At 37.9% G+C, this 20,870-nt stretch overlaps 1 pseudogene; it reads right to left on the bottom strand.

Moving 5' to 3' along the window:
• Positions 1-4,170: 4,170 nt before the first annotated feature.
• LOC149221879 (serine hydroxymethyltransferase 3, chloroplastic-like) overlaps positions 4,171-20,870 on the bottom strand; it is a 31,610-nt pseudogene continuing 14,910 nt past the window's right edge.

Genomic DNA, 20,870 nt, shown 5'->3' with positions numbered 1-20,870 from the left:
ACTGGATTTCTTACCCTCACAAGAGCAACACTATTTTCTCATGCATGACAAAAAAACATTAAACAAACAAATATTTTAGAATAATAGAGGTTGATGCAATGCATAGAAACAAGGAAACGAAAAACTTTAAGGTAAACATAGGTAACAAGAAATAAAACTTTAAAAGGAGAGAGTTTATGAAATGGTGTTGATCCCTAACTAAAGATTTGTGGTGAGAGAAATGTTTGCAATGACCTATAGAGCAGTATTTTAAACTGATTTGAAGAAATGGTGCTTCCATTAATGATGGTTTAGATTTATAATTCTCCATTGGAAATATCTATTGATGAGTCCCAAGAATAAAGATACATTGTATGAAATTCTGATAGTGATATAAAGAGCTTTTTTGTAAACTGAGTTGCCGCAATGGTGCTTCCATGAATTATAGATTAAATGTATAACATTCCATTGGAATGCTGAGTGGTGAATGGTCATTGAGAGGGATTGCATATGCAGAATGATGATATCCGTGTCTACGATTGATTTGATTATGATCTAGGGGCTCTTAGTTTCTCCTAGCCAATGTTGGTGCTTCTAAAATGTTTAATGGCTCTGGCGGATTGATTTGATTAATGGTCATTTTGAACATAGTTGAATACGTTACTCCTTTGCATTATATATTGAAAACTTAGGGGTGGGTCATGGAAAGCATGAATCATAAGCATTACCTGTTCATGTCTGATCAAATGCACAAGGGGAAAGAAGCATTGGGTTGTATATGGAATTGAGGTTATACATATTGGAACATCATTTACTGCAGACATTCTCCAGCAATCAACCTCTCCATCAGATGTGATAGATAATCTGTACATCAAAACTGAACCTTGTTGGATTAAACATTTGATGGTTCTTAATGTATAAGGATTTGAAGTGTCTTTACATTGGAGCATTTAAATATGTGTTTGGACATGATGTTTTGTATGGTAGTGAACTAAGAGTCACTTTCTAGACAATTGTATACCTAGTGAGTTTATGGACTATTTTTAAACTTGTGAGAATTCTTTGTTATTTTAATACCACTTTTATAATGTGTTATTGGTGTGTTGTGTTATGATTTGTTATAGATTCAGAGGTCAATGTCTATCTCCACTATTGGTCCCCATTCCACTACTGGCTTCCCTCCCCTATTTTATCACCTGCTCCAAAACACAAACTCATGAGGCATTGATTACAATTGAATAGAACCAATGAGAACTTGACAATAATATCAATGGAGTTGCAACAATAAAAAAAACATAATTAGGTCATTGTATCAGTACAATACATTAAGCATTCAATAATTCTTGCGAGAACGATCTCCATTACAGCAGGAACAACTGGGGATCGTGACATCAAATACAAAAAGATTCAAAGCATTGATAAACAAGAGGTGTTGCTTAAGAATAATGCATTACCCCACAAACAACACCTCATATTTACTTTCAAATGTATTATTACACCACAAACAACACTTCATGTTTAATTTCAAATGTATTACAATGAACAACAGAGGAACTGCCAACATAAAATCCTAAGAATCAAATACATGCATAACCCAGCCGGGACTTCTGTGTTTTGGCAGTGGAGTAATGAAAAATAATCCAGACTGAAAAAAATGTTATATTTTTATGAATTACATATCACAACAGTTGTGTAGTAATTAAAACAAATCATGCACAATAACCACATTATCATACATAAATTCCCATTGAAAAAACAAAGTGGCTGATCAAAAGCAAAAAACTCTCAATTTTGCAGTTTGCACCAAAAAAAACAAGCCCAAGAATTTGAGATGATGACTAGACATAGGAAAATAATGGCTACTATGCAATAACTGAGTTGCCTAAATAATGTTACCTTATTCGACCAATAATACTCAAAACACAAAAGTGCATTCTACCATTTTTGAAAGAGTCAAGTTGGAATGTACATGGAGATGAAGGTTTCTCATTAAAACACCATTACTATCTGATAAACCACCACGGTTGTAGATGACTTTCAATACTGATCTTCGACACCTGACCTAATGCAAGCCTGAGAAATTAAATCATATTACTTATTCCATCCATGACACAACAAATTTTTTTTTATATTCTACCATTTTCGAGAGAGCCCAGCTAGGATGTATATGCAGATGAAAATTTTGCATTGAGAAAGAAATCATTACTAATTCAAAACATGAAGTTTTTACCTAACACTCAATCATGATGTTTAGAACCTGAGTTAATGGAAACATCCTAGTACACCATGCCCATCATTCACAAAAGCTTTTACAACTTGCAAATTGAAGGAGAGATTAGTTGGAATATAGTATATGCAAATGAAAGTTCACCAAGGTATAGAAGCAGTTACTCATATGTTTCACAATCCTAGTTTGGAAAACTCCCATTATTCTTTTTAGCACTTCCAACTGAAAACAATCTCTAGCAATGTGAGACTGCACTCACTATAATTTGCGCTACTTTGAACATCCAGTTGGTTGAAAGGCCTTGCATTTGGTGGTCACACAAAAATTTGAGCATTCAAGAGTCAAATATTTTGAAACAAAACTTAACCCATGTTCATAATTTAGATACTATGATTCTATTTAATAATACCCTCTCCTCTTAAGACAATTAAGACTAGAAGACTATTAAATCAAAAGCTAAATAGTGTTGTCAACAAGGTCTTACCTAGTCAATGAAAGAGGGGTGTTGTTATCACACCCACTGAGGTTCAACTCCCCCAAGTGACATGTTCACCTCTTGTGGACTAGCATACCTCCACAAGGGGTTGCTTATTGTGTATGGGACCAATTACAAGTCCTATGCAATTTTGAAAAAATAGATACCACCCATTCATGGTATATTTTACAATCCTCAGGCACATCACATTGCGTCTCACAGCCTTAATCCAACAATCCTTGCACTTTTTTCTTCACCCTAAAACTCCATAAAAAATTATATATACACTTGTTTAGAATAAGTGAATCCAATGGTAATTGGATCAAATACTCCACTTATTTTTTTGTTTTTTTGGCTCTCAAATTTGTCTCTATATACTTTGCATTCCTCTGTCCTATAGACTAAATGAGAGATTGACTCTATAGACTCAATAAACTCAGGATGTAGCTTCCTAATAGTGCAAGTCCCAATCAATCTAATATACTGACTAATACTAATTAATTCAAAGCAGTAAGAGTAGTCAACCGGTCAAATGAAACACAGACAGGGTGTGTAAAGTGATAAATTCAGTAATCAAACCTAGTGTAAATACCTACTCAAGCTACATAAATTCTATCTATAAACCATGGATAGGGTGGTAAATTCATTGTATAAAGGGTGTGCACAATAAATGTAACAATATCACTATCTTTCTATTTATTCCTACCTACGTCTTTATGCCTACTATTCCTATTACTTAGTCCTAACCAATAGAAGAGAGTCTAAATAACTGCTCAGGAAAATGAAGGATTGAAAGGGTGTACCATAAAAATTATGTAGACTTTTTTTTCCAATAAATAAAATAGAAAACTCAACATCCATAACACAAAAATAGAATCTGTATGCTTATACTGGGAAAGCACATAAATTCAAGAAAAATACAGATCTCAACATGGTTCAATGCTATAATCCACAAATGGGACCAATTCTTGCCAGCCTATGTGAGATGATGAATGTAACAATAAAATCTTAGAAGCCCAATTGATTTCAAATGTGTCATGTATACATGGAATCTGTGCATGTGTAGAAGTATCTTAGTGAACACGCTTTATGAAACTATGTAATTGACCCAATATCTGGGCCCTTGAGAAGTATGCAATATTGCTTTCCAAGCTATATAAAATATCCATATTCACACCACATAAATAAGTGCAATAATAACTTCCATACAAGTTATCAATATATTTCAACCCAAAATTCTTGTGATGAACAAAAGAGAGTCGTACATAATTTCCAATAAATAAAATGACAAACTCAACATCCAACACATCGGAATAGAATCTGTTAATGCCAATGCTGGGAAAGCACATAAATTTAGGCAAAATTCAGCTTAAAACATTATTCTTCACTATAATATACACATGGAACCAAATCTTACCAACCTGGTTATCGTCACTGAAGCCCAACCTTTAATAAAGGACACTTCTGATCTTGTGAGCACGTCATATATCTAACTAAGATTTTCAGCGCCAACACCAAATAATGGAAATTGGCTAGAAAATGATTCAACCTTCTTTTTGAGATCAACAATGCTATTTCGTAGCTGGAAATTGTCTGACTTAATAAATTCTATAAAATATTTTAATTTTGTACTTTTCACAGCGCCCTTAGCCTTAATGTCTATCTGCACCGCCTCATGGATAAAATCTGCAACCCTAATAAAGTCATCCTCAAGAAGCCCACAGGTGGTTAATGCAGGAGTCCCTATGCATATACCACCAGGAATCATAACACTTTTATCACCTGAAAATGTAAGGTATTAAAGTAAGCTATATCATCCCCTGGAGAAAGGAAAATCAATGAATCCCTTACATCTTAATATACAAAGAAAAAATTCATGTAACCTGGAACAAAATTCTTGTTCAGTGTGATAGAAGCAACATCCAAAACGTCCTCTACTCTTGCACCATCAATGCCCTGTCCAAGCCCATTAATATATACCATGTTACATTCAACCAACTCAATCCAATAGAAATCAATATACAAGTAGTTTGTGTACTCCAGCATATGAACAGAGGATCCTTACCAAGGGCCTCAAATCAACTAGAACTAGGTGATTTTCACTACCACTAGACACGAAATTGTAACCCAAATCTATTAGGATCTTTGCAAGGGCTTAGCAATTTGCTACAACTTACTAAAATTATTTTATCTTTGATAAGAAACAAAATCCATTCAAAAAATAATTCACATGCATGAATTTTATAGAAGCTTAGACATGTGAGAGTGCTACACCTGTACTTGATAAGCCTTGAACTATGCAGTTACATCATGTTTTAAACAAACAACCAACCCTCCTATGGTATGGTTGTGTGGTCCTCCCTATAAAGCCACAAATTATTTCATGTATCTTTTAGAAACGAAATGATACAAAAAATCGATATATCCAATATTATGATATTAGTGAGCAAGAGAACAATATGGATTATGGAGGAAAGGAAGGAGAACTCAGATTGACATGTAACCCTGTAAAAACTACATTTTTGATGGTTGTCTCTAGGTCAACCCCCAATACTGGTTCCTTCCTGAAGAATATCATGCCTCCCCAAGGACCTTGTAAAGGCTAAAAATCATAACCCTCCAATCCAAAAATATTTCAGAATGGAAAATATCAAAAAGATAAAAATGAAAGGAAAAAAGTGAAACAATTGACAAACAATTCAAGGAACATAATGAGTTTCATCGAAGCTTTGATCTAGTTGTTGGCATTATGATACAGGCATTGTCCTTGACGGAAACTCACTCAGATGAAAGATCAAAGTATAGCAGGTAAACAACAAAGAATTACAGATCAGTCTTCACAGAATGAAGAAAGAGAGGTATACGCAAGTTCACCATTGACCAAGCTATGTATACACATAGGTTTACTGTATACAAGTCGTGTATACGTACACACGCACTTTCACAGAAGGAAAAGCGTGTATACCTTGGAAAACTAAGTTTTTGGTCTAAATTATTTGGTCCATGGTATTTTGATCAATGGTATTGGTCCAAGGTATCTGGTCTGAGGTATTGACCCTAGGTATTTGGTCCAAGGTATTAGTCCTAAGTGGTTTTGGTCCATGGTATTGACAAAGGCCTAAAACTATAAAAGGAGGAGAAGATCATTAGGCCAGGGTGTGCAAGTATCGAATATCTGATGAAGTGTGAGATCTAGTATGCAGGTTAATGGGTTATGGTGCATTGTTGGATCTGAACCAAGGATGAACCTTAGTGGATTATGAGGGATCAGATCTAATAATGGATCGGGATCTTAAGGCGTAAAATGAACTATCATTATGTGTTTTTGCTCATGTATATTCTAGATCTGAATATTGACACATATATTATTCTGTAAATGATATGATCTGGGTATAACTAAAGTCTTGAATGGGTGCAAAACTCTGAATTTATATTTGCAAATGTATACATTGGTTGACTTTGAAAAGCGCGTGTACACAGAGGTTCGACACATGGAAGTAGTGTATACCTTATAAAATATGTTTCAACTGTTTCTCTTTACTGTTGCAAAGTTCGGGGTTCTGGTTTGGGTTCTGGTTACTGTATTCTGGTGACAGCATTTTGAATGATCACATTGATGGGTTGTCTAAGTGAATGATTTATTCAAATGTGGTTGGTTCAAAAGGTGATTGGTTGATGCAGATGTATTTTATGATTGAATGATTTTGTTGATGGATCCAATCTGAAAATTTATAAAACGTGGTCCCTGGAGGAAGAGAGAAGGTCATAGCCTTCTGTAGCTCGGTGCCTACCTACTAGCAAACATATTAGCTAGTACAAGAGCCAGGGGGTTGTATCTCCCTTCCAGGAGAAGCTGAAAATGAGAGAAGGTTGTAACCTTCTGCAGGTAGAAGCCTGTGTGCTAGTATAAGTCTGCACCAGTACAAAAATTGTAAATAGATTTTATTATTATTAAAAGAAGACAGAGACGACAACAGCAGGTGCTTTTTACCCACATTGGGTTTCCACCTTATATCTTGGTATTCATGTGTGTTGCTTATGTGTGATGCTTTGTTATGCTTTTATTTCACTTTCTAATGAATTCCTCATATACTGGTTAAAGTTCAATGCATGATAAATTGGGTAAATCAAAATTTATTTGCATATATGTTGGTTGCCTTAAGTACAGTCGTTTATACACACTAATTCACTTAGCTAAAGTAGTGTATACAAATCTATTTTGAAAATTAAACTATTGCTGGAAATAATACTGATTCACCCCCCCTCTCAGTATTATTTCCAATAATTGATTTCAGAGCAGGTGCTTAGAAGAAGCTTGATCGCTTGAAGGAAGATCCATCATCATGAGTAATCAAGAAAGCAGAGGATCCATCAGACCGTCAATATTTGATGGGAGAAACTTTATTTATTGGAAGATATGAACCACGACCTATCTTCAATCACTTGGAATAGATGTCTGGGAAATCGTGGAAGGAGGATATACATTTCCATCAGTAATTCCTATAGATACGACAGGTAAAAAGAAATATGAAGCCAATGCCAAGGCTATCAATACATTATTGGGAAGTTTGTCACAATCAGAGTTTGTCAAAGTTATGCAGCTCAAATCAGCCAAAGAAATATGGGACAAAATCGTTCTAAGCTACGAAGGAGACTCTCAAGTAAAACGTGCTAAACTGCAAACTCTCAGAATTCAATATGAAACTCTTAAGATGCAAAATGATGAAAGTATAGCTAGTTACTTCTTATGTATAGATGAGGTTGTTAATTGCATGAAGAATCTGGGTGAAGAGATAAAGGAAGTTACCTTAGTTGAGAAAGCTTTAAGGTCCTTGTCTGCTAGATTTGAATCAAAAGTATCTTCCATAGAAGAAAAACAGGATCTACAGACTATTACTATGACACAGCTTCACGAAATCTTAACTTCCTTTGAGATGAGAAAAGGAGGCCCATCAAATATGAGAGAAGTTGCATTTAAAGCTTCAGCAAAAGGAAAAGAAGAACTCAATGAATCAGGACATATTTCAGAAGAAGAAGATGAAGTAAACTTGGTCAAGAAGCTTCAACGAGGTTCCGGAAGATTCAGAGGTAAACTACCTTTCAAATGTTTTTCCTGTGGTAGAGTCGGTCATTATGCTACCAAATGTTCTCATAAAGATAAATATGATAAAGGGAATGAATCTGCAAAATGGAATAGAAAACAAAGTGTAAGTAAAAAGAGATATTATACCCATGAAGATAGCGATGGTTTATCAAATAGTGATGAAGATGAAAATAGTAATGACTATAGAATTCTAATGGCTTATGAAGATGATAATTTTTGGGATGCTTTAGATGAAGATGACCTTTATGAAGAAATCTCTAAACTCAAAATCTGTTTAGAAGGAAAGAATATGATTATAGATACCTTGACATACCAACTTGCTGAAAGAGAAAAACACAATGAAAAACTAGAATATGAAATTGTGGGTCTAAGAAAGGATCTTGAGAAAACAAAAGATCTCAATCTTAGATTTGCTAAAGGATCAGAAACCTTAAATGAAATTATCAAAGTGCAGTGTTATCCTCTGATAAAGACAGGTCTTGGATATACTGAAGAAGCATCTCAATCGCAGAAGTCGTCAACCTCCACTAAAAGCTATCTTGATGCATCAAAGAATAGTGAACAGTATGACAATCGTCAGTAAAGGCATAAAGAAGATCACCAAGTAAATCAGGTCCAAATTACTTCAAGGATGAACAGAAGCCACAACCAACCTCAGGTAAATCATACTCAAACTGCTTCAAAGATAAATATCAATAGAAACTACAATCACCAGGTCAATAGATTCGATAATCGCAGGAACTTCTTTAATGGTAAATGTTTTTCATGTCATAACTTTGGACACAAAGTTTCTCAATGTGTTGCTTACAAGACCATCATGACTAGAGAATCACGAAATCAAAAGAATGTGACAGGGATCAAGAAAAATTCCTACAATAACTTTTCTCTTCTTGAAAATGAAATAGAATTCTCAATCTGTAACAACTTCGACCATTAAGAATCTGAATGCAGGAGTAAATTTCGGCAAATATCTCAAAAGGAGCAAACTCCATTAAATCCCAAAATATTGAGAAAGAAAGATTTGCAAACAGAAAGACATGGTATAGCCTTTTATGCAGAAGGACAAGAAAATTAGTGGTACATTGACAGTGGATGCTCAAAATACATGACAGGTGACAAAGAAAAACTTCACTCATGTAATGCCTTAGAAAAGGAAAAGAATGTCTCATTTGGAAACAACACTCCTGTTGTCATAAAAGGTAAAGGCTCTATTTTCTTGAAAGAAAAGCTTAAAGCTGAGAATGTTATGTATGTTGATGGTCTAAAGCATAACCTGTTGAGTGTCAGTCAAATGTGTGATCAAGGAAATGAAGTGGTATTCTGATCAAACGAATGTTTTGTTCATGAGCTTGATATAGGAGAAACTGTGATCAAAGGTACAAGAACTCCAAACAACTTATACATACTCAAGGGAGGACAACAACAGTGTTATCTAAGCAAAAATGATGAAAATTGGCTATGGCACAGAAGATTGGGGCATCTAAGATTTTCTCAAATAAGAAAAGCATGCAGATTCCAGGTTGTTCGTGACCTTCCTGATATTAGCATTCCTAAAAATACAATATGCAAATCATGTCAATTCGGTAAGCAAACCAGATCTCACTTCATCGAATAGGAAGGGTCAGCTAGTAAGCCTCTTGAACTTGTTCATACTGATTTATGTGGACCATCAAGGAAAAAGTCACCTCGTGGAGAAGAATACTTTATATTGTTCATTGATGATTTTTCCAAAATGTGTTGGATAGGTCTTCTAAAGCATAAATATGAAGCACTTGAAAAGTTCAAAGCCTTCAAAGCTTTGGTTTAAAATGAATTAGATCGCAAAATCAAATACCTCAGATCCGATCGAGGAAGGGAATTTACCTCGGATGAATTCTTTGACTTTTGTGAACAACATGGAATAAAAAGGAAGTTCTCCACCGCAAGGACTCCTCAGCAAAATGGAGTGGTAGAAAGGATGAACAAAATTGTTCAACAAATGGCTTGAGCTATGCTAGATGAATCTAGAACTCCTGTAACCTTCTGGGGTGAAGCTACATTCGCCGCCATAAATATTCTCAACCAAGCAAATGTTTGAGTAAACAACACTCAAACTCCACATGAACTTTGGTATGGTAAGACTCCTACTGTAAAATACTTCAAAGTTTTTGGAAGAAAATGTTACATCAAAAGGACCGATGAAAAACTTGGTAAGTTTGAACCAGAGCAGATGAAGGTACTCTTCTTGGATACTCTTCCCGAAGTAAAGGATATAAATGTTATAACAAAAGACTTGGGAAAATCATTGAAAGCATTGATGTTGTGGTTGATGAAGCATGCAAAAATCCAAAACAAATAAAAAACGAAGATTATGACAATGAAGAAGATGAGGATCGTTTTCCCACATCAAATCACACTGATTCTGAAGAAGAAACCAATGAAGCACCAGAAGAAGAGATAACAGTAGAAGAAAAGACTCCGTCCAGGTATGTTCTAAAAAATGATCGAGAAACTCAAATTTTATGGGAAAAAGGGGCAGGTGTGCAGACAAGAAGAACTATTACAAAAGCCTTAAGCTATCTAGTGTTACTATCTTCCACCGAACCTCAAAATGTAAATGAAGCATGCAAAGATGAATGTTGGGTCAAGGCCATGAATACAGAACTTGAGCAAATTGAAAATAATAATAGTTGGGAATTAGTTCTGAGACCTCATGATAAGAATGTCATAGGAACTAAACGGGTATTCAAAAACAAGCTGAACGAAAATGGAGAAGTTATTAGAAACAAGGCCAGACTTGTTTGTAAAGGATATGCTCAACAAGAAGGTATAGATTTTGAAGAAAATTTTGCACCTGTTGCTAGACTTGAAGCCATAAGGATGTTTCTTGCTCTTTCTAGTTTTCAGAAATTCAAAGTATACCAAATGGATGTAAAATATGCCTTTCTTAATGGAGACGTAGAAGAAGAAGTCTATATTGAACAACCAGAAGGATTCACTCTTTGAAATGATGTAAAACTTGTATGCAGACTTAGAAAGGATCTTTATGGTCTAAAACAGGCTCCAAGGGCCTGGTATTACTGTCTTGACAAATATCTCCACCAACAGGGTTTTTCAAAGGGGTCAGCAGATAGTAATCTATATACAAAGATTGACACTGATAAATTGCTAATAATTGTTGTTTATGTTGATGATATCATTTTTGGTAGCAATGAAGAACCCATGAGTCAGAATTTTGCTTCAGTAATGCAGAAAGAATTTGAAATGTCCTTGCTTGGTGAGCTTACCTATTTTCTTGGTCTACAAGTTCAACAAAACAAATATGGTATTTTTCTCTCACAAACCAAATATCTCAAACAGATCTTGAAAAAGTATGGCATGGAAGATTCTACCAATATGTACCCCAATGGTAATAGGATACAGTCTCAGCTCAAATGATGAATCAGTAGAAGTACATCAACCAACTTATAGATTGATTATTGGCAGTCTGCTTTATCTAACGGGTACCCAACCTAACATCATGCATGCAATAGGAATAGCTGGAAGATTCCAAGCAAATCCAAATGAATCACACCTTCATGCAGTCAAAAGGATTTTCAAATATCTTCAAGGAACACAGAACTTTGGCTTATGGTATCCTAGAGATACAGATCTTACACTTCATGCATATACAAATGCAAATTGAGCAGTGTTGATGAAAGAAAAAACACTAGTGGTGGTGCATTCTATATGGGTTATAGGTTAGTGTCTTGGTTCAGCAAGAAACAAAGTTCAATTTCATTATCTGCTGCTGAAGCCGAATATGTGGTTGCTGCATCTTACTGCACACAACTAATTTGGATGATGCAAACCTTGCAAGACATTCAAATCACATGTACTCCACCCATCTCAATTCTATGTGATAGTACAAGTGCCATCAGTATTTCAAAGAATCTAGTCATGCACTCCAATACCAAGCACATACCCACCAAATATCATTTTCTACGTGAAAAAGTGCTTGAACAGAAGGTCAAATTGGAGTATGTTCCCTCCAAAGAACAAGTTGTTGATATATTCACTAAACCACTACCCAGAGAGACATTTGAATATCTCAGACAAAAGATGGGAGTAGTTGTTGCATCATCCTGTTGTTAAATCCTATTTTCTTCAGAGAAAGGTGGTTATACGCGAGTTACATGAAGCGTAGTCGCGTACATACGCGTGTTTTTGTGGGCACAGTCACATATATGTTGGTTTGAAGAAAAGTAGTGGGCCACACTCAAAAAAAAGGGGGTCTGCTATGGTTCTGTCAATTATCTATTTGATGATGGTTTCAATCTGTAGATAACATGTGGAAATATATTGGTCCTCATAAAGTTGTTGATAAATTGATGTATGTTTGATTGATGGTGATGCTTTGATATCTCTTACTGACATATGCAATGATTAGATCTGATAGTGAACAGGTGGAACAGGTTCAGGGGGAGAACATGGTATGCTTCTAATAAAGCATTGTTGGCATTATTGTAGGTTTTAACCCCGTACAGAAATTACCTGCATACGAATTCTGAAACACATAAAACAAACAATGCAATACAATAACACATAAAACACATATACACAGAGATTTTCCCCTGAATCCCAAAACCAGGACTACCAACTTGATTTTTCATTATGTTCCTTTCAATGTTATAATACATATTTATACATGCCGAAGCATCCAATACCATGGACTGAAAAACCATCGCGTCCAAAACCATGGACCGAAAACCATCACATCCAAAAACATGTGCGAAAATCATGCACAAAACCATAGGTGGGTCCGCCCAACCTAACATAGGTTCCAAAACCAAAATTTTCTAAGGTACTACCCTATGCCCCATAGAGTGGGGTTACCTGCACCCCTCAAACCCCCTATGATCCCCCTGCTATGCAATCGGCGCAACGAAGGAGGGGCTTCGCCCACCCTCTAACCCCCCTGTTAACTACGTGGGCTAGTCATGGAAATAATATAACACAACCCAACATTCTCCCACTTGTTGTTTTCATTCCATAGGGGGCCACAAGAGAGCTTAGTCATTTATCCAACCCTGCAACTGATGAGTCTCATAAATGGGTAATTATATGGGCTCATTTTACTTCCTAACCTAGTCAAATCAACCTTTCTCTTATCTTATTGTATGATTTTCTGATTATATTAATGCTTATAGGGTGAGTTGAGTTATTTATTATGCCATGTGGTCTAACATGTATTTAATGCAAATTATTGATGGGTTTCGAGGTCAAAGTCAAGGATCTAGTGGTCAAACTGTAGCAATAATTCGAAGTAGATATAGGAGAGGACTTATATGAGGGAATCCCCCTCATTTATTACTCCTCACTTCGAACTCCCCTTCATTCAGCTCGGAGTACAAGCAGCCGAATCATGCACTAGAAAGTAGCTGAGCAAGTGGAAGATAATTGATAGTTATCTCGAGTTTTGGGAGCCAAGCCTCCCTGATTTTAAGGAAGTTGTTGGTAGCTTTAGATGTATAAGTAGAGAGGCCTAGGGCCTCACTAGGGTCAACTGTTTTTTTCTTGTGTAAACTCTGCTCAAATTTCGATCTTACCATTTTTTTACAGTTTTATGTAATCTTGCTGTTTTTTGATAATGAGGAAGGAATCCTTTTTGAGCTAGCACTGAGTTACCTCATAGGGTTGAAGCTCTTGGGTTAGGGCACAAATCCAAGTAGCCAAGCTTCTCTTTACTTGTATTTGTATGCTTTACTTGAGTTTGTAGATTAGTTTTCTGTTAGATGTATTTCTCTTATGGTTAAGAATAGGTTGCTTTTGACGATTTAGTAGCTTGCTTCCATTTGTGCTTTCTGTAGCAGGTTAAGCAATGATCAGAGAAGATTAAAAGGGCTATAAATAGTGCCTTATCCTCTCTTCCTCCCTCTGGGACCATGATTTGAGGCAAAGACTCTCTTGCTGCCCCAAAAACACAAATTTTCCTCATTTCTAGGACTTCTAGTATTTGCAGCTCTCTAATAGGTTGATAGTCCAGTTTTTCTTTGCTTTAGATCTTCTTTATCATGTTCACTTCCTAATTTGCAATATTCCTTTTGCATGTTTTCCTTTCTTACAACATTTCCCAACATTTCCTTCTATACATCATAGTTTAGGCCATTTTAATCCAAAACTTTGTTTTCCTAGGATGCACTCATTTCATTGGTTGCTTGACTTTATTGGTTGACTGTCAATTTCTATGTAGCGGATCTCTTCCAACAGTAGGCCAGCTTACCAACAATCACACCCTCCATCTGATCCATGCCCTATAGGTCTCCCAAACCTCAGCTCAATTTTGCTCTAGTTTCCTTCATTTTTCATAGAACTTCTTCCTCTCTCCTTGAGCAAACCCAATCATCTTTCTCTCTTCTGGTGATTCATGGTAGACCTTAGGTGCCTTAACACCTCATTGCAACCTTCATCCACCTTTTCCACCCACTCTCACACCCTCAAGACAACGAAAATTGCTCTCGGCCTCCTCCTGTAGGCCTCCTATAGTTTCCCTGTTTCCCTCGTGTAGTTTTCCTATGTCCTCCTGTAGTTTTTCCTGTAGGCTTTCTTTTGAAGGCCGAGTGTGGGAAAATCCTCCAGAAGGCCACCTAAGACCTCCTAGGACCCATCCACACCATCCTACATCCTCCCAAGCTCCAAAACCACCCTCTAACTCCACCTGTTCGCTGCCACACTCACACACAATCAATTAGATGCATGTTAAATTCACATAAAAATCCAAAAATATGTTTTTTTCTTATTTAATTCTAGAAATAGCATGGTTAGATGGTGTATACTCCCTTGAGTAGGTAATGGAATTTATTTCATGGTTTTCATAGTGTTTCTGGCAAAAGTAGAATTAGCTTGTTAAGTAGGGTTTACTAGGTTTTTCTTTACATTCGAATCTTTCTCCTTCCTGCAGTTAGAATAACATCTGTAGAGTAATCTTCCTTTCCTTTCATCATGCATAGAGATTCTTCTGAAATCTATAGAAGTTGGCTTGAGCTCCTAGTGATCTCGCTCCGGCTAACCAAGTGACAACCTGCAGTGATAACTAGTACTTGTGCATATAGCACCGATGATTCCAAGTTTGTTACGAACTATCGAGTTGATAAAAGTAAAGTTGGAAGCCCAGGAGTTGCAGCATTCTTGCTGCGATACCGGCGCTCACCACTTTTTGGCACCGTTTCTGGTGAAGCGTCAGAGTATTATGCGATTACTGTTTTCTTCTATTTCCTATTACAACATTCTGCCAATAGTTTATTTTTGCAAAAGTAGACTACTCATTTCTTTTCTTTTAGTTCTGCGTTTCCTTTCTTTCCTTTTCAATTCTACAAATTTCCATTCAGAAAGTTCATTTTAGCTAGTTGCAATTTATTTTGTTCAATCACAATTTCAGTTTCTGCAGGTACTTTCAGTGTGGGAAAAAGAAACAAAAAACCAACCAAAAATATTTCCTTTCATGCCTTGTAGGAGTAGAGATAACTCAGGAAAATTTTTGCCCAACACCCCCACTACTTCACTCAGCCAACCTTCTCTCTTCTTCAGTGGCTGCAATCAAGAAGAACCCTTAAGTGAAAATCCAAACATATTTGAAGAACCTATAGTGGAAGAAGAAGAAGAAAACATTCCTCTGGAATCAATGGCTGAAAACATAAATGCTAGGGGAAATGGAGAGAGAATAGAGGGTACCTTCCCCATTCGGGAGACCAATGGGGACACCAAAATGAAGAATATAAGTCCTTCAACCCTACCTCACTTCCACGGTCTGACTACAGAAGATCCTAACACCTTCTTGTTTGAGTTTGTTGTCATCTATCGAACTTATGACTATGCAGAAGAGGAGCAAATGTTGAAACTGTTCCCTTATACTCTCAAGGACATAGCACTACGCTGGTTCATGGGATTACCTGGAAATAGCATCACAAATTGGGCTCAGATGCACCGGGCCTTTAACAACAAGTATCAAGACTATTTTAGGGCAAAATATACTAAAGAACAAATCTTCTGAATGACCATAGGAAGTGATGAGTCCCTGGAAAACTATGAAGAGAGGTTCCAGCTCAGTTACAAAAGGGTCAGGTGTACACTTGACCCTAGGTCTCTAAAGTTGGTCCTGCTCATGGGAATTAGGGAAGACCTTTTAGACACCCTCCATCTACTGGCCAGGGGAGACATCTACCAACCACCCTATAAGGACATAAAGATTGTTTTTGGAAACCATTCTAGAGCAACCAAAAAGAAAGGTAGGGGGAGCCAACCCATAGCCAGTACCTCTTCTTCCAATTCATCCATTAAAGGTGAATTTGGAAACATGCTGGAAGACTTCAAGAGTGAGATGCTGCGAACTCTTTCCATGCAAATGGATACCTTACATATCAAAAGGAAACAAGAGGAAGCAGAGAGGGCTTTGGCCATCATTTGAACTAGATGCACCAGGGGGCATCCTAGGAATGAATGCCCATTGAACTCTATAGAGGTTTGTTTAGTCTGTGAAGAAGATCATTCTACAAATAAGTGCCCTTCCTTGCCCGGACTTAAAGATGTATACCAAGGGGCCAAAGGAGTCACTAAACAGATCTATTACATAAACCAAAGGAGGTCGCATGGACCTAGACCATACCAGCAGGGGATGCAAGGGACATCTCAGGCATACTACAACCCCAACCAAGTCACCTCCATACCTTCTTGGGGCCCCCCTGCTCATCCTTCCTGGTCCATGCCTCCTCCTTGGTCCTTCACATCTCAATATCATGCCCAACCAACCACCCATTCATTTCAATCCTATGCTCAGCCGTAACCTCAGTGGAATGCATCTCATCAGGGGTGGAGGCCCCAATACAACTCTCCTCCTGCTCTTCTGCCTCCACCACCTACCCAACCACAACTGTTACCTTCTGCTCCACCAAGGTAACCCCAAATGCCTGCCCAGCCAAATCCGAACCCGAACAATAAACAGGCTTAGCAAGTGTATAGTGGGGAACCATCATACCCAACTTATGTTGTGGATATTCAAGAAATCAACTTGCGAACCATGAAAGTTCTCCCAGATGGCCAGCCTCCACCCAGGGAGGTTGAGGAAGATAAAGAGGAAAGCGAACCTAAAGCAAATCCACCCTTTCTTGAGAGACTATCCATGACAATACAGCCTACCCCAGAAGAGACTAAACTCCTGGAAGAATTGAAACATTTATGCGTGAAGATACCACTTCTCCAAGCCATAAAAGATGTGCCTATCTACAATAGGTTGATCAAAGAGAAGTGCTTTAGGCATCCAGGAAGGTGCAAGAGAGATGCCCCAACCATCAATGTCATAGGACAAATGTCCAACCTGATGTTGGCGCAGATAATCTGTCCAAAATATCTGGACCCTGGAAGCCCAGTGGTTGATGTCCACATCAATGGCACAATGGTCCCACACACCTTGATTGATCTAGGAGCTTCCATTAATGTGATTAAAAAGGACACAATGCTCAAACTTAACCTCCAAGGCTCCTTGAGGAATACCACGACAATGCTGCAGCTAGCAGACCGCTCCATAGTGACCTGTGAGGGGATCATGGAAGATGTTATCGTCTCCATTGATTCCTGGGAGTACCCTACTGATTTCTTAGTTCTCCAGATAAAGGCAAAGCTCACTGAGTATCCTCTCATTCTGGGAAGACCTTGGTTGGCTACAACCGATGCCTACATCAGTTGCCGAGCTGGGAACATGACCATAAAGTATAGGCACATGTCCAAGTAGTTAATCCTATATCCTCCTGCCCAACCCTTGCTAGAACATGATCGACCTCACTGATTGGAGGAGGAGGATGAGGATGAACTTCATTTTGCACCACTTTGTACATTAGAAATCGCCATGGGGGGAACCGCAAGATGAGGATGATATGATTGAAAATTTGATTCAGAATCCACCCCCTAGTGTATCACCATTAAAAGACATAGTAAGAGAAACCAAAAACAACCCCTCAACTGATCTTTGTGTGGCTAACCCCACTTCTCTTCGTGTTAAAAATATAGAGTTCGGCCTAGAAAGAACATTGAAAATCAATCCATCCCTATCTACTTCCCAGGAGAAGGATGTATGTAGCATACTGATAAAGCATCTAGATGCCTTCGCCTGGTGTTATAAGGAGATGAAGGGAGTGCACCCTTCAATATGTACTCATCATATATACATCAAGGAAGATTGCGAGCCAGTCAAGCAGCCTCAAAGGAAGATGATCCCAGCACTTAACGATATTGTTAAGGAATAACTACAGAAATTGCTGGATGCAGGGTTCATCTATCCCATCTCTGACAGTGAATGGGTCTCTTCTTTGGTGCTAGTGCCAAAGAAAAACGGTAAGTGGAGAATCTGTGTCAGCTATCGAGAATTGAAAAAATCCACTAAAAAAACCCATTTTCCTTTACCCATCATAGATCAAGGGTTAGACGGTCTGGCAGGGAAAAAGTTTTTCTCCTTCCTAAATGGGTTTAATGGGTACAATTAGATTCAAATCAACCCGGAAGACCAAGATAAGACCAATTTCACTTGTCCTTGGGGTACCTTTGCATACTGGGTCCTTCCTTTTGGTTTGTGCAACACTCCAGCCACTTTTCAAAGAGCGGTATTGAGTATATTTTCTGAACTAGTTCATGATGTAGTAGAAATATACATGGATGATTTTACTCCTTATGGCTCTGACTTTCAGGAAGCTTTATCTAACCTAGGAAAATTTCTAGATAAGTGTATTGAGATGAACCTTTCCCTCAGTCCGAAAAAATGTGAATTTTTGATGACTGAAGGGACCGTGCTAGGTCATGTGATATCTCAACAAGGACTGCAGGTGGACCCCAACAAAAGTGCCATCATCCAAAGGGTCCCACCTCCTCAAAAGGCGAGAGATGTCAGAAGTTTCCTAGGCTTAGCTGGATATTACAAGAGATTCATTAAAGACTTCAAAAAGATAGCCTCTCCTTTGTTTGGCCTCCTAGGAAAATATGTTGAGTTCATATGATCGGAAAACTATCAAGAAGTCCTAGATACCTTAAAGAGAAAGCTAGTGACTGCCCCAATTCTTAGAGGTCTAAACTAGGCCCTACCCTTTCACATTCACACAGATGCCTTGAACAAAGCAATAGGAGCAGCCTTAGGCAAACTGATGAAAAGTTACCTTATGCCATATACTTTATAAGCAAAAACTTGTCAAAGGAAGAGTTAAACTATACAGTGACCGAGAAGGAACTCCTAGCTGTCATGCATTCCTTAAACAAATTTAGACATTATATCACAGGCTATCAAACCTTTGTGCACACTGATCATGCTACAATTAGATATTTAATGAACAAACCAGATGTAAATGTTGTTGCTTTTACTGTAGCAATTTTATCTGACCATTATTGATAAGCCTAGTAAAGAGAATGTTGTTGCTGACTTTTTGTCTAGAGTAAATTTGTCTGCAGGTGAAGAAGGAATGGTGGATGACCAAATTCCAGATGAAAACCTATTTGTTATATCAGTACTCTCTCCATGGTTTGCTGATATAGCAAACTACTTGGTTTCAACATAGTTCCCACCACACCTATCCTCAAAAGAGAAGAGCAAGATGGTAAGGAAAAGCGCCCCTTTCACCTAGATTGGAGGCAATCTCTTCAAACTTGGCCCAGATCAGATCTTGAGAAGGTGTGTTAGGGAGGAGGAAGTCTTTGAAATTCTCCTGACCTGTCATGACGGGCCTTGTGGAGGTCATTTTGGAGCAAAAAGAACCGCCTTCAAGATATTGCAAGTAAGCTACTACTAGCCCACTCTTCATCAGGATGTGAGGAGGTACATGAGCTAGTGTGATCGGTGTTAGAGGATGGGGAAACCCACTCCAAAGGGTGAAATGCCCATGCAACCTCAAGTGACCTTTGAGCCATTTGAGAAGTGGGGCATGGACTTTGTGGGGCCTATCAACCCCCCTTCAAAGCAGAAGCAGTACATCATTGTGTGCACTGACTACCTGACAAAGTGGGCGGAGAAAAAAGCAATCAAAGTAGTGACAAAGGAAAAAGTAGCTGAGTTTTTGAGGGAAAACATATTCTACAAGTTTGGGTATCCAAGAGAGTTGGTCACAGACCAAGGCAGTCAGTTCACTTCCAACCTAATTGAAGACCTGCTCACACATCATAAGATCAAGCACAGGACTTCCACCCCTTACCATCCACAAGCCAACGAGCAAGTGGAGGTCACTAATAGAGAATTGGAAGGGATCCTAACCAAGGTAGTGAGCAGCAGCAGAAAAGACCAGGCGGACAGATTAGTTGAGGCCACCTGGGCATACAACACAACATGGAAGACCACCACCGGGTTCACACCCTATGAACTGGTCTATGCTTAGAAGGCTTTGCTGTCAATAGAGTTTGAATTCAATACCCTAAGGATGGCAGCTCAACTGGACCTAGACCTCAGCCATGCACAGAAGGAGAGATTACTTCAGCTCAATGGATTGGATGAATACAGATTGCAAGCCCTTCTCCATACAGAGGTAGTTCAGTTTTGGAGAAATATATGGCATCACAGAAATATTAGGGAGAAGCAATTCCAAGAGGGAAATTGGGCACTACTCTATGATTCAAGATACAAGGATTTCAAAGGCAAGCCAAGGACAAGATGGCTAGGACCCTACACTGTGGAGAAATGCAATGACAATGGTTCAGTTCTGATTAGAACCATTGATGATGAAGCCATCCCCATGCTTGTCAATGGACATCGGTTGAAATTTTACAAGAAACCCCTCTCCAAGCGAGATTTTATTGAATATTTGAATAAAACAGTGATGGTAGTGGAGCATGTCTTAGCTTCCACTTCACCCACTCACTGAAGAAAAAAAAAAGAAAAAATAAGGACTCAAGTGAAAACCTCCATGAGGCGCTTGAGTCTTATTATTGGGTTGAAAACCTCTTCTGAGGTGGCCCAGTGATGTCAAAAAAAAGGAAAAGAATAAGATCCCTAGGTGAAAACCTCCCTTGGAGGTGCCCAGGGTAGGCAATTAAGGTGAAAACCTCTTTGAGGCACCCTAGTTGTTTTAAAAAAAAAAAAGAGAGAAAAAATGAATTTTTATTGC

Source organism: Pinus tabuliformis, chromosome Q (genome assembly GCF_031772625.1).
Source record: "Pinus tabuliformis cultivar Carrire ecotype Pingquan chromosome Q, CPIR1, whole genome shotgun sequence".
Taxonomy (NCBI): Eukaryota; Viridiplantae; Streptophyta; class Pinopsida; order Pinales; family Pinaceae; genus Pinus; species Pinus tabuliformis.
Note: the sequence above shows the minus strand (reverse complement) of the source record. Positions and strands in the feature narration are given on the sequence as shown.